Source organism: Channa argus, unplaced genomic scaffold (assembly GCF_033026475.1).
Source record: "Channa argus isolate prfri unplaced genomic scaffold, Channa argus male v1.0 Contig043, whole genome shotgun sequence".
Lineage (NCBI taxonomy): Eukaryota > Metazoa > Chordata > Actinopteri > Anabantiformes > Channidae > Channa > Channa argus.
In genome coordinates this window covers 258,187-280,037 of record NW_027125262.1, presented here as the reverse complement: position 1 = coordinate 280,037, position 21,851 = coordinate 258,187, and the positions used below count along the sequence as shown (strand labels likewise).

Sequence of the window (21,851 nt, the reverse complement as noted above, 5' to 3'; positions counted from 1 at the left end):
TGTTGGGAAGATCTGCATTGTAAAGTCTGAATATTCCTAAAAAAATGCCATGCTGACCAAACAAACTACAGTGAGCAGTTACATTACACCATAGTGGATCCGCCTTCCAACCACGTTAGTCTGTTAAACTAAATGTCATTGACATCTTTTGTCAGCTGGACTTGGCACCTAATCCAGAGATAAGCATAAGCCGGTGTAACTAAAAGATGGTTACGTGGGTACATGGATTGTTACCATCTTCTGCATTAGAAGTACGTAGAACAAGTCCCTCCCCACCCTTCGATAGCTCAGTTGGTAGAGCGGAGGACTGTAGGTTAGTCAGCTGGGATCCTTAAGTCGCTGGTTCAATTCCGGCTCGAAGGAGAACATTTTGGCGGAAAAGTCCAGGTACTGCTCTAACGCCATGGCTATTTGTCCCTATACTAACATCTCCCGCTGCAAGGACATTTTTTCAAAGCTCTGCAACATGTTGCCTTTACTCACCAAAGCTCCTGCTCCAATTTACAGGACTGCTTTTGACCATGGATTAAAACAGGGTTCTCAAGCTTGCGGCCTGCGAGACAATATTTTGTGGCCCTCAGGACGATATGAAAGTTTAATCTTTAGTGCGGCCAGCGAGTTCTATACGAATGGCACTTTCCCGCGTTGTGTGCAGAAGGTTCCTTTTTTTGTGCAAGCTGGAGCTGAACGAACCTACCAATCACACTGGACTATATGGCTCCCGAGGGCGGGCCATCAGCCGGGGTTGATGCAAGCAGAGAAACATTGCACAACTATGGAGGCGCTCGTGTAACATCACATAGCCGTCATAGAATTCCTACTTGTTACTGTGTTTGAAATGAGAATGTTTGACTTCGAGCTGGACGAAGTCAATGTTACCGCCGTTAAGGACCAACACCGACGTTCCGTTGACGATGTCACTAATGGGTGTGGACCTTCAATGGGGCCATTCAGCCAGCTCCCGCCCGCCGTCCCGCTTCGGAGTCAGGCTGGAGCCTCATCAAAGGCTTACCTGCCTCGGTTACATAAGCAACAGAACATCGGTGTTGGGTAGGACGTACAGCTGAATCCATGGGGTTATTATAGAAACTAAAAGCCAGTGAATAACGCCTCCATGGCTGCATCCCATTGTTTTATATAATAAATAATTAATGTTGTCCCAGCTGATAATGAACAGCCCGGTCGCAGTCGATAAAATTGACCCCCGGCTCCCCTGAGCCTGTGCCTTTTTGGGAGCACATATTTGTGCAAAAAGTTTTTCTATAACTTCAAAAAGTCCAAGTACAGGTCGAGACTTACTGACGATCTTCTTCAAGCCATAGTGAGGGTGTCAACTGCTTCCTCGCTCAAGCCAAATGTGGCTCAGCTATGTGAGAGGAAGCGCTGCCAGGTCTCTGGCAGCAGGAAGCAGGCAAGAGAAGCCATGTTTAGAAAAACCGTTCATGTTCAAAAGAACCCATTATAGTTAAAGAACTGTTAGTAGTGATGTTTGAGAAGATTAGATTTTTTGAACAAAGCTTTTTCAGTGGAATACCTGATGCAGCCCAGCCACACCCAGACTCTGCGTCCTGCAGCCCTCAGGTAATTTGAGTTTGAGACCCCTGGAATCAACAGACGGTGGCCTAGCCACCTTCGCGTGAGCCTCCAGGAGTGTTGTTGTGGCCGAGTGGTTAAGGCGATGGACTAGAAATCCATTGGGGTCTCCCCGCGCACGTTCGAATCCTGCCAACAACGTGAAGTTCCCCTGATGTTGTTTTACCTTGGATAAGGTTCTTGATTGACCATTGCATAATTAGTGTTGTGTTCCTAGCTTGTTTTTCAGTACCAATTGGGAAAGTGTTGGGAACATCTGCTGAGGCATTGTACTGTATATTAATGAATATGCTGCTGCACATTGTAAAGGCTGAATAGTCCTAAACAAATACCATGCTGACCAAAACAAACTACAGTGAGCAATTACATTGCAACATAGTGGATCCGCCTTCCAACCACATTAGCCTTTTAAACTAAATGTCATTAAAATCTTTTGTCAGCTGGACTTGGCACCTAATCCAGGGATGGTGTAATTTGTTATTGTTTTGGGGTTTTGTATATAGACAGGTTTTAAATTGTTATTGTATATAGTTTTTAGTTGTTGTGTTTGCACTCTCTCTTTAAAAAAATGTGGGGAAAAAAACACAACTCTTGTGGTGTAATAGCAACACATCCATCCTTTGGGTGGAAGACTCCAGGTGCAAATCCTGGCAAGAGTGTGTTAGGTGCACAATCAGTATTTCATTTCCTGGGTTTCATATACCAGTTTTAATTAAGAGATTTTTAATAGAATCTGTCACCCTACTATGTGTTTATATTTAGGTAATAATGGGTGGTTGAGGTGTTTATATTAAGATGTGATTCTAATGATTTGCCCTAATTCATGTTTAAAATGAATTTGAACCATATCTCAATGTATGCTGAAGTATTGACACTTTCTGTGTTACTGTTACTGTGTATTATGGATTTTATATTGAATTTTTCTCCTTTTCTTTCTGTTTCTCTTCCCCCCTTCCTCTCAATCACACTGGACTATATGGCTCCCGAGGGCGGGCCATCAGCCGGGGTTGATGCAAGCAGAGAAACATTGCACAACTATGGAGGCGCTCGTGTAACATCACATAGCCGTCATAGAATTCCTACTTGTTACTGTGTTTGAAATGAGAATGTTTGACTTCGAGCTGGACGAAGTCAATGTTACCGCCGTTAAGGACCAACACCGACGTTCCGTTGACGATGTCACTAATGGGTGTGGACCTTCAATGGGGCCATTCAGCCAGCTCCCGCCCGCCGTCCCGCTTCGGAGTCAGGCTGGAGCCTCATCAAAGGCTTACCTGCCTCGGTTACATAAGCAATAGAACATCGGTGTTGGGTAGGACGTACAGCTGAATCCATGGGGTTATTATAGAAACTAAAAGCCAGTGAATAACGCCTCCATGGCTGCATCCCATTGTTTTATATAATAAATAATTAATGTTGTCCCAGCTGATAATGAACAGCCCGGTCGCAGTCGAGAAAATTGACCCCCGGCTCCCCTGAGCCTGTGCCTTTTTGGGAGCACATATTTGTGCAAAAAGTTTTTCTATAACTTCAAAAAGTCCAAGTACAGGTCGAGACTTACTGACGATCTTCTTCAAGCCATAGTGAGGGTGTCAACTGCTTCCTCGCTCAAGCCAAATGTGGCTCAGCTATGTGAGAGGAAGCGCTGCCAGGTCTCTGGCAGCAGGAAGCAGGCAAGAGAAGCCATGTTTAGAAAAACCGTTCATGTTCACAAGAACCCATTATAGTTAAAGAACTGTTAGTAGTGATGTTTGAGAAGATTGGATTTTTTGAACAAAGCTTTTTCAGTGGAATACCTGATGCAGCCCAGCCACACCCAGACTCTGCGTCCCGTTTTTCAGTACCAATTGGGAAAGTGTTGGGAACATCTGCTGAGGCATTGTACTGTATATTAATGAATATGCTGCTGCACATTGTAAAGGCTGAATAGTCCTAAACAAATACCATGCTGACCAAAACAAACTACAGTGAGCAATTACATTGCAACATAGTGGATCCGCCTTCCAACCAATTCTTTAAAAAAATGTGGGGAAAAAAACACAACTCTTGTGGTGTAAAGCAACACATCCATCCTTTGGGTGGAAGACTCCAGGTGCAAATCCTGGCAAGAGTGTGTTAGGTGCACAATCAGTATTTCATTTGCTGGGTTTCATATACCAGTTTTCATTAGGAGATTTTTAATAGAATCTGTCACCCTACTATGTGTTTATATTGAGGTAATAATGGGTGGTTGAGGTGTTTATATTAAGATGTGATTCTAATGATTTGCCCTAATTCATGTTTAAAATGAATTTGAACCATATCTCAATGTATGCTGAAGTATTGAAATTTTCTGTGTTACTGTTACTGTGTATTATGGATTTTATATTGAATTTTTCTCTTTTTCTTTCTGTTTCTCTTCCCCCCTTCCTCTCTTCTTTTTTCTTCCCCCCCCTTAAAATTCCCTTTTCAACCAGTGTCCCTAGCTAGTTTTTCAGTACCATTTAGGAAAGTGTTGGGAACATCTGCATTGTAAAGTCGGAATAGTCCTAAAAAAATGCCATGCTGACCAAAACAAACTACAGTGAGCAGTTACATTACACCATAGTGGATCCGCATTCCAACCACGTTAGTCTGTTAAACTAAATGTCATTGACATCTTTTGTCAGATGGACTTGGCACCTAATCCAGAGACAAGCATAAGCCGGTGTAACTAAAAGATGGTTACGTGGGTACATGGATTGTTACCATCTTCTGCATTAGAAGTACGTAGAACAAGTCCCTCCCCACCCTTCGATAGCTCAGTTGGTAGAGCGGAGGACTGTAGGTTAGTCAGCTGGGATCCTTAGGTCGCTGGTTCAACTCCGGCTCGAAGGAGAACATTTTGGCGGAACAGTCCAGGTACTGCTCTAACGCCATGGCTACTTGTCCCTATACTAACATCTCCCGCTGCAAGGACATTTTTTCAAAGCTCTGCAACATGTTGCCTTTACTCACCAAAGCTCCTGCTCCAATTTACAGGACTGCTTTTGACCATGGATTAAAACAGGGTTCTCAAGCTTGCGGCCTGCGAGACAATATTTTGTGGCCCTCAGGACGATATGAAAGTTTAATCTTTAGTGCGGCCAGCGAGTTCTATACGAATGGCACTTTCCCGCGTTGTGTGCAGAAGGTTCCTTTTTTTGTGCAAGCTGGAGCTGAACGAACCTACCAATCACACTGGACTATATGGCTCCCGAGGGCGGGCCATCAGCCGGGGTTGATGCAAGCAGAGAAACATTGCACAACTATGGAGGCGCTCGTGTAACATCACATAGCCGTCATAGAATTCCTACTTGTTACTGTGTTTGAAATGAGAATGTTTGACTTCGAGCTGGACGAAGTCAATGTTACCGCCGTTAAGGACCAACACCGACGTTCCGTTGACGATGTCACTAATGGGTGTGGACCTTCAATGGGGCCATTCAGCCAGCTCCCGCCCGCCGTCCCGCTTCGGAGTCAGGCTGGAGCCTCATCAAAGGCTTACCTGCCTCGGTTACATAAGCAACAGAACATCGGTGTTGGGTAGGACGTACAGCTGAATCCATGGGGTTATTATAGAAACTAAAAGCCAGTGAATAACGCCTCCATGGCTGCATCCCATTGTTTTATATAATAAATAATTAATGTTGTCCCAGCTGATAATGAACAGCCCGGTCGCTGTCGAGAAAATTGACCCCCGGCTCCCCTGAGCCTGTGCCTTTTTGGGAGCACATATTTGTGCAAAAAGTTTTTCTATAACTTCAAAAAGTCCAAGTACAGGTCGAGACTTACTGACGATCTTCTTCAAGCCATAGTGAGGGTGTCAACTGCTTCCTCGCTCAAGCCAAATGTGGCTCAGCTATGTGAGAGGAAGCGCTGCCAGGTCTCTGGCAGCAGGAAGCAGGCAAGAGAAGCCATGTTTAGAAAAACCGTTCATGTTCACAAGAACCCATTATAGTTAAAGAACTGTTAGTAGTGATGTTTGAGAAGATTAGATTTTTTGAACAAAGCTTTTTCATTGGAATACCTGATGCAGCCCAGCCACACCCAGACTCTGCGTCCTGCAGCCCTCAGGTAATTTGAGTTTGAGACCCCTGGAATCAACAGACGGTGGCCTAGCCACCTTCGCGTGAGCCTCCAGGAGTGTTGTTGTGGCCGAGTGGTTAAGGCGATGGACTAGAAATCCATTGGGGTCTCCCCGCGCAGGTTCGAATCCTGCCAACAATGTGAAGCTCCCCTGATGTTGTTTTACCTTGGATAAGGTTCTTGATTGACCATTGCATAATTAGTGTTGTGTTCCTAGCTTGTTTTTCAGTACCAATTGGGAAAGTGTTGGGAACATCTGCTGAGGCATTGTACTGTATATTAATGAATCTGCTGCTGCACATTGTAAAGGCTGAATAGTCCTAAACAAATACCATGCTGACCAAAACAAACTACAGTGAGCAACTACATTGCAACATAGTGGATCCGCCTTCCAACCACATTAGCCTGTTAAACTAAATGTCATTAACATCTTTTGTCAGCTGGACTTGGCACCTAATCCAGGGATGGTGTAATTTGTTAGTGTTTTGGGGTTTTGTATATAGACAGGTTTTAAATTGTTATTGTATATAGTTTTTAGTTGTTGTGTTTGCACTCTCTCTTTAAAAAAATGTGGGGAAAAAAACACAACTCTTGTGGTGTAATAGCAACACATCCATCCTTTGGGTGGAAGACTCCAGGTGCAAATCCTGGCAAGAGTGTGTTAGGTGCACAATCAGTATTTCATTTGCTGGGTTACATATACCAGTTTTCATTAGGAGATTTTTAATAGAATCTGTCACCTTACTATGTGTTTATATTGAGGTAATAATGGGTGGTTGAGGTGTTTATATTAAGATGTGATTCTAATGATTTGCCCTAATTCATGTTTAAAATGAATTTGAACCATATCTCAATGTATGCTGAAGTATTGACATTTTCTGTGTTACTGTTACTGTGTATTATGGATTTTATATTAAATTTTTCTCTTTTTCTTTCTGTTTCTCTTCCCCCCTTTCTCTCTTCTTTTTTCTTCCCCCCCCTTAAAATTCCCTTTTCAACCAGTGTCCCTAGCTAGTTTTTCAGTACCATTTAGGAAAGTGTTGGGAACATCTGCATTGTAAAGTCTGAATAGTCCTAAAAAAATGCCATGCTGACCAAAACAAACTACAGTGAGCAGTTACATTACACCATAGTGGATCCGCATTCCAACCACGTTAGTCTGTTAAACTAAATGTCATTGACATCTTTTGTCAGCTGGACTTGGCACCTAATCCAGAGACAAGCATAAGCCGGTGTAACTAAAAGATGGTTACGTGGGTACATGGATTGTTACCATCTTCTGCATTAGAAGTACGTAGAACAAGTCCCTCCCCACCCTTCGATAGCTCAGTTGGTAGAGCGGAGGACTGTAGGTTAGTCAGCTGGGATCCTTAGGTCGCTGGTTCAACTCCGGCTCGAAGGAGAACATTTTGGCGGACCAGTCCAGGTACTGCTCTAACGCCATGGCTACTTGTCCCTATACTAACATCTCCCGCTGCAAGGACATTTTTTCAAAGCTCTGCAACATGTTGCCTTTACTCACCAAAGCTCCTGCTCCAATTTACAGGACTGCTTTTGACCATGGATTAAAACAGGGTTCTCAAGCTTGCGGCCTGCGAGACAATATTTTGTGGCCCTCAGGACGATATGAAAGTTTAATCTTTAGTGCGGCCAGCGAGTTCTATACGAATGGCCTTTTCCCGCGTTGTGTGCAGAAGGTTCCTTTTTTTGTGCAAGCTGGAGCTGAACGAACCTACCAATCACACTGGACTATATGGCTCCCGAGGGCGGGCCATCAGCCGGGGTTGATGCAAGCAGAGAAACATTGCACAACTATGGAGGCGCTCGTGTAACATCACATAGCCGTCATAGAATTCCTACTTGTTACTGTGTTTGAAATGAGAATGTTTGACTTCGAGCTGGACGAAGTCAATGTTACCGCCGTTAAGGACCAACACCGACGTTCCGTTGACGATGTCACTAATGGGTGTGGACCTTCAATGGGGCCATTCAGCCAGCTCCCGCCCGCCGTCCCGCTTCGGAGTCAGGCTGGAGCCTCATCAAAGGCTTACCTGCCTCGGTTACATAAGCAACAGAACATCGGTGTTGGGTAGGACGTACAGCTGAATCCATGGGGTTATTATAGAAACTAAAAGCCAGTGAATAACGCCTCCATGGCTGCATCCCATTGTTTTATATAATAAATAATTAATGTTGTCCCAGCTGATAATGAACAGCCCGGTCGCAGTCGAGAAAATTGACCCCCGGCTCCCCTGAGCCTGTGCCTTTTTGGGAGCACATATTTGTGCAAAAAGTTTTTCTATAACTTCAAAAAGTCCAAATACAGGTCGAGACTTACTGACGATCTTCTTCAAGCCATAGTGAGGGTGTCAACTGCTTCCTCGCTCAAGCCAAATGTGGCTCAGCTATGTGAGAGGAAGCGCTGCCAGGTCTCTGGCAGCAGGAAGCAGGCAAGAGAAGCCATGTTTAGAAAAACCGTTCATGTTCACAAGAACCCATTATAGTTAAAGAACTGTTAGTAGTGATGTTTGAGAAGATTAGATGTTTTGAACAAAGCTTTTTCAGTGGAATACCTGATGCAGCCCAGCCACACCCAGACTCTGCGTCCTGCAGCCCTCAGGTAATTTGAGTTTGAGACCCCTGGAATCAACAGACGGTGGCCTAGCCACCTTCGCGTGAGCCTCCAGGAGTGTTGTTGTGGCCGAGTGGTTAAGGCGATGGACTAGAAATCCATTGGGGTCTCCCCGCGCAGGTTCGAATCCTGCCAACAACGTGAAGTTCCCCTGATGTTATTTTACCTTGGATAAGGTTCTTGATTGACCATTGCATAATTAGTGTTGTGTTCCTAGCTTGTTTTTCAGTACCAATTGGGAAAGTGTTGGGAACATCTGCTGAGGCATTGTATTGTATATTAATGAATATGCTGCTGCACATTGTAAAGGCTGAATAGTCCTAAACAAATACCATGCTGACCAAAACAAACTACAGTGAGCAATTACATTGCAACATAGTGGATCCGCCTTCCAACCACATTAGCCTTTTAAACTAAATGTCATTAAAATCTTTTGTCAGCTGGACTTGGCACCTAATCCAGGGATGGTGTAATTTGTTAGTGTTTTGGGGTTTTGTATATAGAAAGGTTTTAAATTGTTATTGTATATAGTTTTTAGTTGTTGTGTTTGCACTCTCTCTTTAAAAAAATGTGGGGAAAAAAAAACAACTCTTGTGGTGTAATAGCAACACATCCATCCTTTGGGTGGAAGACTCCAGGTGCAAATCCTGGCAAGAGTGTGTTAGGTGCACAATCAGTATTTCATTTGCTGGGTTTCATATACCAGTTTTCATTAAGAGATTTTTAATAGAATCTGTCACCCTACTATGTGTTTATATTGAGGTAATAATGGGTGGTTGAGGTGTTTATATTAAGATGTGATTCTAATGATTTGCCCTAATTCATGTTTAAAATGAATTTGAACCATATCTCAATGTATGCTGAAGTATTGACACTTTCTGTGTTACTGTTACTGTGTATTATGGATTTTATATTGAATTTTTCTCCTTTTCTTTCTGTTTCTCTTCCCCCCTTCCTCTCTTCTTTTTTCTTCCCCCCCCTTAAAATTCCCTTTTCAACCAGTGTCCCTAGCTAGTTTTTCAGTACCATTTAGGAAAGTGTTGGGAAGATCTGCATTGTAAAGTCTGAATATTCCTAAAAAAATGCCATGCTGACCAAACAAACTACAGTGAGCAGTTACATTACACCATAGTGGATCCGCATTCCAACCACGTTAGTCTGTTAAACTAAATGTCATTGACATCTTTTGTCAGCTGGACTTGGCACCTAATCCAGAGACAAGCATAAGCCGGTGTAACTAAAAGATGGTTACGTGGGTACATGGATTGTTACCATCTTCTGCATTAGAAGTACGTAGAACAAGTCCCTCCCCACCCTTCGATAGCTCAGTTGGTAGAGCGGAGGACTGTAGGTTAGTCAGCTGGGATCCTTAAGTCGCTGGTTCAACTCCGGCTCGAAGGAGAACATTTTGGCGGAAAAGTCCAGGTACTGCTCTAACGCCATGGCTATTTGTCCCTATACTAACATCTCCCGCTGCAAGGACATTTTTTCAAAGCTCTGCAACATGTTGCCTTTACTCACCAAAGCTCCTGCTCCAATTTACAGGACTGCTTTTGACCATGGATTAAAACAGGGTTCTCAAGCTTGCGGCCTGCGAGACAATATTTTGTGGCCCTCAGGACGATATGAAAGTTTAATCTTTAGTGCGGCCAGCGAGTTCTATACGAATGGCCTTTTCCCGCGTTGTGTGCAGAAGGTTCCTTTTTTTGTGTAAGCTGGAGCTGAACGAACCTACCAATCACACTGGACTATATGGCTCCCGAGGGCGGGCCATCAGCCGGGGTTGATGCAAGCAGAGAAACATTGCACAACTATGGAGGCGCTCGTGTAACATCACATAGCCGTCATAGAATTCCTACTTGTTACTGTGTTTGAAATGAGAATGTTTGACTTCGAGCTGGACGAAGTCAATGTTACCGCCGTTAAGGACCAACACCGACGTTCCGTTGACGATGTCACTAATGGGTGTGGACCTTCAATGGGGCCATTCAGCCAGCTCCCGCCCGCCGTCCCGCTTCGGAGTCAGGCTGGAGCCTCATCAAAGGCTTACCTGCCTCGGTTACATAAGCAACAGAACATCGGTGTTGGGTAGGACGTACAGCTGAATCCATGGGGTTATTATAGAAACTAAAAGCCAGTGAATAACGCCTCCATGGCTGCATCCCATTGTTTTATATAATAAATAATTAATGTTGTCCCAGCTGATAATGAACAGCCCGGTCGCAGTCGATAAAATTGACCCCCGGCTCCCCTGAGCCTGTGCCTTTTTGGGAGCACATATTTGTGCAAAAAGTTTTTCTATAACTTCAAAAAGTCCAAATACAGGTCGAGACTTACTGACGATCTTCTTCAAGCCATAGTGAGGGTGTCAACTGCTTCCTCGCTCAAGCCAAATGTGGCTCAGCTATGTGAGAGGAAGCGCTGCCAGGTCTCTGGCAGCAGGAAGCAGGCAAGAGAAGCCATGTTTAGAAAAACCGTTCATGTTCAAAAGAACCCATTATAGTTAAAGAACTGTTAGTAGTGATGTTTGAGAAGATTAGATTTTTTGAACAAAGCTTTTTCAGTGGAATACCTGATGCAGCCCAGCCACACCCAGACTCTGCGTCCTGCAGCCCTCAGGTAATTTGAGTTTGAGACCCCTGGAATCAACAGACGGTGGCCTAGCCACCTTCGCGTGAGCCTCCAGGAGTGTTGTTGTGGCCGAGTGGTTAAGGCGATGGACTAGAAATCCATTGGGGTCTCCCCGCGCAGGTTCGAATCCTGCCAACAACGTGAAGTTCCCCTGATGTTGTTTTACCTTGGATAAGGTTCTTGATTGACCATTGCATAATTAGTGTTGTGTTCCTAGCTTGTTTTTCAGTACCAATTGGGAAAGTGTTGGGAACATCTGCTGAGGCATTGTATTGTATATTAATGAATATGCTGCTGCACATTGTAAAGGCTGAATAGTCCTAAACAAATACCATGCTGACCAAAACAAACTACAGTGAGCAATTACATTGCAACATAGTGGATCCGCCTTCCAACCACATTAGCCTTTTAAACTAAATGTCATTAAAATCTTTTGTCAGCTGGACTTGGCACCTAATCCAGGGATGGTGTAATTTGTTAGTGTTTTGGGGTTTTGTATATAGAAAGGTTTTAAATTGTTATTGTATATAGTTTTTAGTTGTTGTGTTTGCACTCTCTCTTTAAAAAAATGTGGGGAAAAAAAAACAACTCTTGTGGTGTAATAGCAACACATCCATCCTTTGGGTGGAAGACTCCAGGTGCAAATCCTGGCAAGAGTGTGTTAGGTGCACAATCAGTATTTCATTTGCTGGGTTTCATATACCAGTTTTCATTAAGAGATTTTTAATAGAATCTGTCACCCTACTATGTGTTTATATTGAGGTAATAATGGGTGGTTGAGGTGTTTATATTAAGATGTGATTCTAATGATTTGCCCTAATTCATGTTTAGAATGAATTTGAACCATATCTCAATGTATGCTGAAGTATTGACACTTTCTGTGTTACTGTTACTGTGTATTATGGATTTTATATTGAATTTTTCTCCTTTTCTTTCTGTTTCTCTTCCCCCCTTCCTCTCTTCTTTTTTCTTCCCCCCCCTTAAAATTCCCTTTTCAACCAGTGTCCCTAGCTAGTTTTTCAGTACCATTTAGGAAAGTGTTGGGAAGATCTGCATTGTAAAGTCTGAATATTCCTAAAAAAATGCCATGCTGACCAAACAAACTACAGTGAGCAGTTACATTACACCATAGTGGATCCGCCTTCCAACCACGTTAGTCTGTTAAACTAAATGTCATTGACATCTTTTGTCAGCTGGACTTGGCACCTAATCCAGAGATAAGCATAAGCCGGTGTAACTAAAAGATGGTTACGTGGGTACATGGATTGTTACCATCTTCTGCATTAGAAGTACGTAGAACAAGTCCCTCCCCACCCTTCGATAGCTCAGTTGGTAGAGCGGAGGACTGTAGGTTAGTCAGCTGGGATCCTTAAGTCGCTGGTTCAACTCCGGCTCGAAGGAGAACATTTTGGCGGAAAAGTCCAGGTACTGCTCTAACGCCATGGCTATTTGTCCCTATACTAACATCTCCCGCTGCAAGGACATTTTTTCAAAGCTCTGCAACATGTTGCCTTTACTCACCAAAGCTCCTGCTCCAATTTACAGGACTGCTTTTGACCATAGATTAAAACAGGGTTCTCAAGCTTGCGGCCTGCGAGACAATATTTTGTGGCCCTCAGGACGATATGAAAGTTTAATCTTTAGTGCGGCCAGCGAGTTCTATACGAATGGCCTTTTCCCGCGTTGTGTGCAGAAGGTTCCTTTTTTTGTGCAAGCTGGAGCTGAACGAACCTACCAATCACACTGGACTATATGGCTCCCGAGGGCGGGCCATCAGCCGGGGTTGATGCAAGCAGAGAAACATTGCACAACTATGGAGGCGCTCGTGTAACATCACATAGCCGTCATAGAATTCCTACTTGTTACTGTGTTTGAAATGAGAATGTTTGACTTCGAGCTAGACGAAGTCAATGTTACCGCCGTTAAGGACCAACACCGACGTTCCGTTGACGATGTCACTAATGGGTGTGGACCTTCAATGGGGCCATTCAGCCAGCTCCCGCCCGCCGTCCCGCTTCGGAGTCAGGCTGGAGCCTCATCAAAGGCTTACCTGCCTCGGTTACATAAGCAACAGAACATCGGTGTTGGGTAGGACGTACAGCTGAATCCATGGGGTTATTATAGAAACTAAAAGCCAGTGAATAACGCCTCCATGGCTGCATCCCATTGTTTTATATAATAAATAATTAATGTTGTCCCAGCTGATAATGAACAGCCCGGTCGCAGTCGATAAAATTGACCCCCGGCTCCCCTGAGCCTGTGCCTTTTTGGGAGCACATATTTGTGCAAAAAGTTTTTCTATAACTTCAAAAAGTCCAAGTACAGGTCGAGACTTACTGACGATCTTCTTCAAGCCATAGTGAGGGTGTCAACTGCTTCCTCGCTCAAGCCAAATGTGGCTCAGCTATGTGAGAGGAAGCGCTGCCAGGTCTCTGGCAGCAGGAAGCAGGCAAGAGAAGCCATGTTTAGAAAAACCGTTCATGTTCAAAAGAACCCATTATAGTTAAAGAACTGTTAGTAGTGATGTTTGAGAAGATTAGATTTTTTGAACAAAGCTTTTTCAGTGGAATACCTGATGCAGCCCAGCCACACCCAGACTCTGCGTCCTGCAGCCCTCAGGTAATTTGAGTTTGAGACCCCTGGAATCAACAGACGGTGGCCTAGCCACCTTCGCGTGAGCCTCCAGGAGTGTTGTTGTGGCCGAGTGGTTAAGGCGATGGACTAGAAATCCATTGGGGTCTCCCCGCGCACGTTCGAATCCTGCCAACAATGTGAAGTTCCCCTGATGTTGTTTTACCTTGGATAAGGTTCTTGATTGACCATTGCATAATTAGTGTTGTGTTCCTAGCTTGTTTTTCAGTACCAATTGGGAAAGTGTTGGGAACATCTGCTGAGGCATTGTACTGTATATTAATGAATATGCTGCTGCACATTGTAAAGGCTGAATAGTCCTAAACAAATACCATGCTGACCAAAACAAACTACAGTGAGCAATTACATTGCAACATAGTGGATCCGCCTTCCAACCACATTAGCCTTTTAAACTAAATGTCATTAAAATCTTTTGTCAGCTGGACTTGGCACCTAATCCAGGGATGGTGTAATTTGTTAGTGTTTTGGGGTTTTGTATATAGACAGGTTTTAAATTGTTATTGTATATAGTTTTTAGTTGTTGTGTTTGCACTCTCTCTTTAAAAAAATGTGGGGAAAAAAACACAACTCTTGTGGTGTAATAGCAACACATCCATCCTTTGGGTGGAAGACTCCAGGTGCAAATCCTGGCAAGAGTGTGTTAGGTGCACAATCAGTATTTCATTTGCTGGGTTTCATATACCAGTTTTCATTAAGAGATTTTTAATAGAATCTGTCACCCTACTATGTGTTTATATTGAGGTAATAATGGGTGGTTGAGGTGTTTATATTAAGATGTGATTCTAATGATTTGCCCTAATTCATGTTTAAAATGAATTTGAACCATATCTCAATGTATGCTGAAGTATTGACATTTTCTGTGTTACTGTTACTGTGTATTATGGATTTTATATTGAATTTTTCTCCTTTTCTTTCTGTTTCTCTTCCCCCCTTCCTCTCTTCTTTTTTCTTCCCCCCCCTTAAAATTCCCTTTTCAACCAGTGTCCCTAGCTAGTTTTTCAGTACCATTTAGGAAAGTGTTGGGAAGATCTGCATTGTAAAGTCTGAATATTCCTAAAAAAATGCCATGCTGACCAAACAAACTACAGTGAGCAGTTACATTACACCATAGTGGATCCGCCTTCCAACCACGTTAGTCTGTTAAACTAAATGTCATTGACATCTTTTGTCAGCTGGACTTGGCACCTAATCCAGAGACAAGCATAAGCCGGTGTAACTAAAAGATGGTTACGTGGGTACATGGATTGTTACCATCTTCTGCATTAGAAGTACGTAGAACAAGTCCCTCCCCACCCTTCGATAGCTCAGTTGGTAGAGCGGAGGACTGTAGGTTAGTCAGCTGGGATCCTTAAGTCGCTGGTTCAACTCCGGCTCGAAGGAGAACATTTTGGCGGAAAAGTCCAGGTACTGCTCTAACGCCATGGCTATTTGTCCCTATACTAACATCTCCCGCTGCAAGGACATTTTTTCAAAGCTCTGCAACATGTTGCCTTTACTCACCAAAGCTCCTGCTCCAATTTACAGGACTGCTTTTGACCATGGAAAAAACAGGGTTCTCAAGCTTGCGGCCTGCGAGACAATATTTTGTGGCCCTCAGGACGATATGAAAGTTTAATCTTTAGTGCGGCCAGCGAGTTCTATACGAATGGCCTTTTCCCGCGTTGTGTGCAGAAGGTTCCTTTTTTTGTGCAAGCTGGAGCTGAACGAACCTACCAATCACACTGGACTATATGGCTCCCGAGGGCGGGCCATCAGCCGGGGTTGATGCAAGCAGAGAAACATTGCACAACTATGGAGGCGCTCGTGTAACATCACATAGCCGTCATAGAATTCCTACTTGTTACTGTGTTTGAAATGAGAATGTTTGACTTCGAGCTGGACGAAGTCAATGTTACCGCCGTTAAGGACCAACACCGACGTTCCGTTGACGATGTCACTAATGGGTGTGGACCTTCAATGGGGCCATTCAGCCAGCTCCCGCCCGCCGTCCCGCTTCGGAGTCAGGCTGGAGCCTCATCAAAGGCTTACCTGCCTCGGTTACATAAGCAACAGAACATCGGTGTTGGGTAGGACGTACAGCTGAATCCATGGGGTTATTATAGAAACTAAAAGCCAGTGAATAACGCCTCCATGGCTGCATCCCATTGTTTTATATAATAAATAATTAATGTTGTCCCAGCTGATAATGAACAGCCCGGTCGCAGTCGATAAAATTGACCCCCGGCTCCCCTGAGCCTGTGCCTTTTTGGGAGCACATATTTGTGCAAAAAGTTTTTCTATAACTTCAAAAAGTCCAAGTACAGGTCGAGACTTACTGACGATCTTCTTCAAGCCATAGTGAGGGTGTCAACTGCTTCCTCGCTCAAGCCAAATGTGGCTCAGCTATGTGAGGGGAAGCGCTGCCAGGTCTCTGGCAGCAGGAAGCAGGCAAGAGAAGCCATGTTTAGAAAAACCGTTCATGTTCAAAAGAACCCATTATAGTTAAAGAACTGTTAGTAGTGATGTTTGAGAAGATTAGATTTTTTGAACAAAGCTTTTTCAGTGGAATACCTGATGCAGCCCAGCCACACCCAGAGATAAGCATAAGCCGGTGTAACTAAAAGATGGTTACGTGGGTACATGGATTGTTACCATCTTCTGCATTAGAAGTACGTAGAACAAGTCCCTCCCCACCCTTCGATAGCTCAGTTGGTAGAGCGGAGGACTGTAGGTTAGTCAGCTGGGATCCTTAAGTCGCTGGTTCAACTCCGGCTCGAAGGAGAACATTTTGGCGGAAAAGTCCAGGTACTGCTCTAACGCCATGGCTATTTGTCCCTATACTAACATCTCCCGCTGCAAGGACATTTTTTCAAAGCTCTGCAACATGTTGCCTTTACTCACCAAAGCTCCTGCTCCAATTTACAGGACTGCTTTTGACCATGGATTAAAACAGGGTTCTCAAGCTTGCGGCCTGCGAGACAATATTTTGTGGCCCTCAGGACGATATGAAAGTTTAATCTTTAGTGCGGCCAGCGAGTTCTATACGAATGGCCTTTTCCCGCGTTGTGTGCAGAAGGTTCCTTTTTTTGTGCAAGCTGGAGCTGAACGAACCTACCAATCACACTGGACTATATGGCTCCCGAGGGCGGGCCATCAGCCGGGGTTGATGCAAGCAGAGAAACATTGCACAACTATGGAGGCGCTCGTGTAACATCACATAGCCGTCATAGAATTCCTACTTGTTACTGTGTTTGAAATGAGAATGTTTGACTTCGAGCTGGACGAAGTCAATGTTACCGCCGTTAAGGACCAACACCGACGTTCCGTTGACGATGTCACTAATGGGTGTGGACCTTCAATGGGGCCATTCAGCCAGCTCCCGCCCGCCGTCCCGCTTCGGAGTCAGGCTGGAGCCTCATCAAAGGCTTACCTGCCTCGGTTACATAAGCAACAGAACATCGGTGTTGGGTAGGACGTACAGCTGAATCCATGGGGTTATTATAGAAACTAAAAGCCAGTGAATAACGCCTCCATGGCTGCATCCCATTGTTTTATATAATAAATAATTAATGTTGTCCCAGCTGATAATGAACAGCCCGGTCGCAGTCGATAAAATTGACCCCCGGCTCCCCTGAGCCTGTGCCTTTTTGGGAGCACATATTTGTGCAAAAAGTTTTTCTATAACTTCAAAAAGTCCAAATACAGGTCGAGACTTACTGACGATCTTCTTCAAGCCATAGTGAGGGTGTCAACTGCTTCCTCGCTCAAGCCAAATGTGGCTCAGCTATGTGAGAGGAAGCGCTGCCAGGTCTCTGGCAGCAGGAAGCAGGCAAGAGAAGCCATGTTTAGAAAAACCGTTCATGTTCACAAGAACCCATTATAGTTAAAGAACTGTTAGTAGTGATGTTTGAGAAGATTAGATGTTTTGAACAAAGCTTTTTCAGTGGAATACCTGATGCAGCCCAGCCACACCCAGACTCTGCGTCCTGCAGCCCTCAGGTAATTTGAGTTTGAGACCCCTGGAATCAACAGACGGTGGCCTAGCCACCTTCGCGTGAGCCTCCAGGAGTGTTGTTGTGGCCGAGTGGTTAAGGCGATGGACTAGAAATCCATTGGGGTCTCCCCGCGCACGTTCGAATCCTGCCAACAACGTGAAGTTCCCCTGATGTTATTTTACCTTGGATAAGGTTCTTGATTGACCATTGCATAATTAGTGTTGTGTTCCTAGCTTGTTTTTCAGTACCAATTGGGAAAGTGTTGGGAACATCTGCTGAGGCATTGTATTGTATATTAATGAATATGCTGCTGCACATTGTAAAGGCTGAATAGTCCTAAACAAATACCATGCTGACCAAAACAAACTACAGTGAGCAATTACATTGCAACATAGTGGATCCGCCTTCCAACCACATTAGCCTTTTAAACTAAATGTCATTAAAATCTTTTGTCAGCTGGACTTGGCACCTAATCCAGGGATGGTGTAATTTGTTAGTGTTTTGGGGTTTTGTATATAGAAAGGTTTTAAATTGTTATTGTATATAGTTTTTAGTTGTTGTGTTTGCACTCTCTCTTTAAAAAAATGTGGGGAAAAAAAAACAACTCTTGTGGTGTAATAGCAACACATCCATCCTTTGGGTGGAAGACTCCAGGTGCAAATCCTGGCAAGAGTGTGTTAGGTGCACAATCAGTATTTCATTTGCTGGGTTTCATATACCAGTTTTCATTAAGAGATTTTTAATAGAATCTGTCACCCTACTATGTGTTTATATTGAGGTAATAATGGGTGGTTGAGGTGTTTATATTAAGATGTGATTCTAATGATTTGCCCTAATTCATGTTTAAAATGAATTTGAACCATATCTCAATGTATGCTGAAGTATTGACACTTTCTGTGTTACTGTTACTGTGTATTATGGATTTTATATTGAATTTTTCTCCTTTTCTTTCTGTTTCTCTTCCCCCCTTCCTCTCTTCTTTTTTCTTCCCCCCCCTTAAAATTCCCTTTTCAACCAGTGTCCCTAGCTAGTTTTTCAGTACCATTTAGGAAAGTGTTGGGAAGATCTGCATTGTAAAGTCTGAATATTCCTAAAAAAATGCCATGCTGACCAAACAAACTACAGTGAGCAGTTACATTACACCATAGTGGATCCGCATTCCAACCACGTTAGTCTGTTAAACTAAATGTCATTGACATCTTTTGTCAGCTGGACTTGGCACCTAATCCAGAGACAAGCATAAGCCGGTGTAACTAAAAGATGGTTACGTGGGTACATGGATTGTTACCATCTTCTGCATTAGAAGTACGTAGAACAAGTCCCTCCCCACCCTTCGATAGCTCAGTTGGTAGAGCGGAGGACTGTAGGTTAGTCAGCTGGGATCCTTAAGTCGCTGGTTCAACTCCGGCTCGAAGGAGAACATTTTGGCGGAAAAGTCCAGGTACTGCTCTAACGCCATGGCTATTTGTCCCTATACTAACATCTCCCGCTGCAAGGACATTTTTTCAAAGCTCTGCAACATGTTGCCTTTACTCACCAAAGCTCCTGCTCCAATTTACAGGACTGCTTTTGACCATGGATTAAAACAGGGTTCTCAAGCTTGCGGCCTGCGAGACAATATTTTGTGGCCCTCAGGACGATATGAAAGTTTAATCTTTAGTGCGGCCAGCGAGTTCTATACGAATGGCCTTTTCCCGCGTTGTGTGCAGAAGGTTCCTTTTTTTGTGCAAGCTGGAGCTGAACGAACCTACCAATCACACTGGACTATATGGCTCCCGAGGGCGGGCCATCAGCCGGGGTTGATGCAAGCAGAGAAACATTGCACAACTATGGAGGCGCTCGTGTAACATCACATAGCCGTCATAGAATTCCTACTTGTTACTGTGTTTGAAATGAGAATGTTTGACTTCGAGCTGGACGAAGTCAATGTTACCGCCGTTAAGGACCAACACCGACGTTCCGTTGACGATGTCACTAATGGGTGTGGACCTTCAATGGGGCCATTCAGCCAGCTCCCGCCCGCCGTCCCGCTTCGGAGTCAGGCTGGAGCCTCATCAAAGGCTTACCTGCCTCGGTTACATAAGCAACAGAACATCGGTGTTGGGTAGGACGTACAGCTGAATCCATGGGGTTATTATAGAAACTAAAAGCCAGTGAATAACGCCTCCATGGCTGCATCCCATTGTTTTATATAATAAATAATTAATGTTGTCCCAGCTGATAATGAACAGCCCGGTCGCAGTCGATAAAATTGACCCCCGGCTCCCCTGAGCCTGTGCCTTTTTGGGAGCACATATTTGTGCAAAAAGTTTTTCTATAACTTCAAAAAGTCCAAGTACAGGTCGAGACTTACTGACGATCTTCTTCAAGCCATAGTGAGGGTGTCAACTGCTTCCTCGCTCAAGCCAAATGTGGCTCAGCTATGTGAGAGGAAGCGCTGCCAGGTCTCTGGCAGCAGGAAGCAGGCAAGAGAAGCCATGTTTAGAAAAACCGTTCATGTTCAAAAGAACCCATTATAGTTAAAGAACTGTTAGTAGTGATGTTTGAGAAGATTAGATTTTTTGAACAAAGCTTTTTCAGTGGAATACCTGATGCAGCCCAGCCACACCCAGACTCTGCGTCCTGCAGCCCTCAGGTAATTTGAGTTTGAGACCCCTGGAATCAACAGACGGTGGCCTAGCCACCTTCGCGTGAGCCTCCAGGAGTGTTGTTGTGGCCGAGTGGTTAAGGCGATGGACTAGAAATCCATTGGGGTCTCCCCGCGCACGTTCGAATCCTGCCAACAATGTGAAGTTCCCCTGATGTTGTTTTACCTTGGATAAGGTTCTTGATTGACCATTGCATAATTAGTGTTGTGTTCCTAGCTTGTTTTTCAGTACCAATTGGGAAAGTGTTGGGAACATCTGCTGAGGCATTGTACTGTATATTAATGAATATGCTGCTGCACATTGTAAAGGCTGAATAGTCCTAAACAAATACCATGCTGACCAAAACAAACTACAGTGAGCAATTACATTGCAACATAGTGGATCCGCCTTCCAACCACATTAGCCTTTTAAACTAAATGTCATTAAAATCTTTTGTCAGCTGGACTTGGCACCTAATCCAGGGATGGTGTAATTTGTTAGTGTTTTGGGGTTTTGTATATAGACAGGTTTTAAATTGTTATTGTATATAGTTTTTAGTTGTTGTGTTTGCACTCTCTCTTTAAAAAAATGTGGGGAAAAAAACACAACTCTTGTGGTGTAATAGCAACACATCCATCCTTTGGGTGGAAGACTCCAGGTGCAAATCCTGGCAAGAGTGTGTTAGGTGCACAATCAGTATTTCATTTGCTGGGTTTCATATACCAGTTTTCATTAAGAGATTTTTAATAGAATCTGTCACCCTACTATGTGTTTATATTGAGGTAATAATGGGTGGTTGAGGTGTTTATATTAAGATGTGATTCTAATGATTTGCCCTAATTCATGTTTAAAATGAATTTGAACCATATCTCAATGTATGCTGAAGTATTGACATTTTCTGTGTTACTGTTACTGTGTATTATGGATTTTATATTGAATTTTTCTCCTTTTCTTTCTGTTTCTCTTCCCCCCTTCCTCTCTTCTTTTTTCTTCCCCCCCCTTAAAATTCCCTTTTCAACCAGTGTCCCTAGCTAGTTTTTCAGTACCATTTAGGAAAGTGTTGGGAAGATCTGCATTGTAAAGTCTGAATATTCCTAAAAAAATGCCATGCTGACCAAACAAACTACAGTGAGCAGTTACATTACACCATAGTGGATCCGCCTTCCAACCACGTTAGTCTGTTAAACTAAATGTCATTGACATCTTTTGTCAGCTGGACTTGGCACCTAATCCAGAGACAAGCATAAGCCGGTGTAACTAAAAGATGGTTACGTGGGTACATGGATTGTTACCATCTTCTGCATTAGAAGTACGTAGAACAAGTCCCTCCCCACCCTTCGATAGCTCAGTTGGTAGAGCGGAGGACTGTAGGTTAGTCAGCTGGGATCCTTAAGTCGCTGGTTCAACTCCGGCTCGAAGGAGAACATTTTGGCGGAAAAGTCCAGGTACTGCTCTAACGCCATGGCTATTTGTCCCTATACTAACATCTCCCGCTGCAAGGACATTTTTTCAAAGCTCTGCAACATGTTGCCTTTACTCACCAAAGCTCCTGCTCCAATTTACAGGACTGCTTTTGACCATGGAAAAAACAGGGTTCTCAAGCTTGCGGCCTGCGAGACAATATTTTGTGGCCCTCAGGACGATATGAAAGTTTAA

General features: G+C 43.9%; 16 non-coding genes across 16 annotated transcripts; all 16 read left to right on the top strand.

Moving 5' to 3' along the window:
- Positions 1-276: 276 nt before the first annotated feature.
- trnay-gua (transfer RNA tyrosine (anticodon GUA)) lies at positions 277-363 on the top strand. The gene is given in 2 exon segments: positions 277-313; positions 328-363. It is a non-coding gene; the product is annotated as a tRNA-Tyr (tRNA).
- A 1,289-nt stretch (positions 364-1,652) lies between these two features.
- trnas-aga (transfer RNA serine (anticodon AGA)) lies at positions 1,653-1,734 on the top strand. The gene has a single exon. It is a non-coding gene; the product is annotated as a tRNA-Ser (tRNA).
- Positions 1,735-4,362: 2,628 nt separating this feature from the next.
- On the top strand, positions 4,363-4,449 carry trnay-gua (transfer RNA tyrosine (anticodon GUA)). The gene is given in 2 exon segments: positions 4,363-4,399; positions 4,414-4,449. It is a non-coding gene; the product is annotated as a tRNA-Tyr (tRNA).
- A 1,289-nt stretch (positions 4,450-5,738) lies between these two features.
- On the top strand, positions 5,739-5,820 carry trnas-aga (transfer RNA serine (anticodon AGA)). Its single transcript has one exon. It is a non-coding gene; the product is annotated as a tRNA-Ser (tRNA).
- A 1,174-nt stretch (positions 5,821-6,994) lies between these two features.
- Positions 6,995-7,081, top strand: trnay-gua (transfer RNA tyrosine (anticodon GUA)). The gene is given in 2 exon segments: positions 6,995-7,031; positions 7,046-7,081. It is a non-coding gene; the product is annotated as a tRNA-Tyr (tRNA).
- A 1,289-nt stretch (positions 7,082-8,370) lies between these two features.
- trnas-aga (transfer RNA serine (anticodon AGA)) lies at positions 8,371-8,452 on the top strand. The gene has a single exon. It is a non-coding gene; the product is annotated as a tRNA-Ser (tRNA).
- Positions 8,453-9,625: 1,173 nt separating this feature from the next.
- trnay-gua (transfer RNA tyrosine (anticodon GUA)) lies at positions 9,626-9,712 on the top strand. The gene is given in 2 exon segments: positions 9,626-9,662; positions 9,677-9,712. It is a non-coding gene; the product is annotated as a tRNA-Tyr (tRNA).
- Positions 9,713-11,001: 1,289 nt separating this feature from the next.
- On the top strand, positions 11,002-11,083 carry trnas-aga (transfer RNA serine (anticodon AGA)). Its single transcript has one exon. It is a non-coding gene; the product is annotated as a tRNA-Ser (tRNA).
- Positions 11,084-12,256: 1,173 nt separating this feature from the next.
- trnay-gua (transfer RNA tyrosine (anticodon GUA)) lies at positions 12,257-12,343 on the top strand. The gene is given in 2 exon segments: positions 12,257-12,293; positions 12,308-12,343. It is a non-coding gene; the product is annotated as a tRNA-Tyr (tRNA).
- A 1,289-nt stretch (positions 12,344-13,632) lies between these two features.
- trnas-aga (transfer RNA serine (anticodon AGA)) lies at positions 13,633-13,714 on the top strand. Its single transcript has one exon. It is a non-coding gene; the product is annotated as a tRNA-Ser (tRNA).
- Positions 13,715-14,887: 1,173 nt separating this feature from the next.
- trnay-gua (transfer RNA tyrosine (anticodon GUA)) lies at positions 14,888-14,974 on the top strand. Its single transcript is given in 2 exon segments — positions 14,888-14,924; positions 14,939-14,974. It is a non-coding gene; the product is annotated as a tRNA-Tyr (tRNA).
- A 1,293-nt stretch (positions 14,975-16,267) lies between these two features.
- trnay-gua (transfer RNA tyrosine (anticodon GUA)) lies at positions 16,268-16,354 on the top strand. Its single transcript is given in 2 exon segments — positions 16,268-16,304; positions 16,319-16,354. It is a non-coding gene; the product is annotated as a tRNA-Tyr (tRNA).
- A 1,289-nt stretch (positions 16,355-17,643) lies between these two features.
- Positions 17,644-17,725, top strand: trnas-aga (transfer RNA serine (anticodon AGA)). Its single transcript has one exon. It is a non-coding gene; the product is annotated as a tRNA-Ser (tRNA).
- Positions 17,726-18,898: 1,173 nt separating this feature from the next.
- On the top strand, positions 18,899-18,985 carry trnay-gua (transfer RNA tyrosine (anticodon GUA)). Its single transcript is given in 2 exon segments — positions 18,899-18,935; positions 18,950-18,985. It is a non-coding gene; the product is annotated as a tRNA-Tyr (tRNA).
- A 1,289-nt stretch (positions 18,986-20,274) lies between these two features.
- On the top strand, positions 20,275-20,356 carry trnas-aga (transfer RNA serine (anticodon AGA)). The gene has a single exon. It is a non-coding gene; the product is annotated as a tRNA-Ser (tRNA).
- Positions 20,357-21,529: 1,173 nt separating this feature from the next.
- trnay-gua (transfer RNA tyrosine (anticodon GUA)) lies at positions 21,530-21,616 on the top strand. Its single transcript is given in 2 exon segments — positions 21,530-21,566; positions 21,581-21,616. It is a non-coding gene; the product is annotated as a tRNA-Tyr (tRNA).
- The last annotated feature ends 235 nt before the right edge of the window (positions 21,617-21,851 follow it).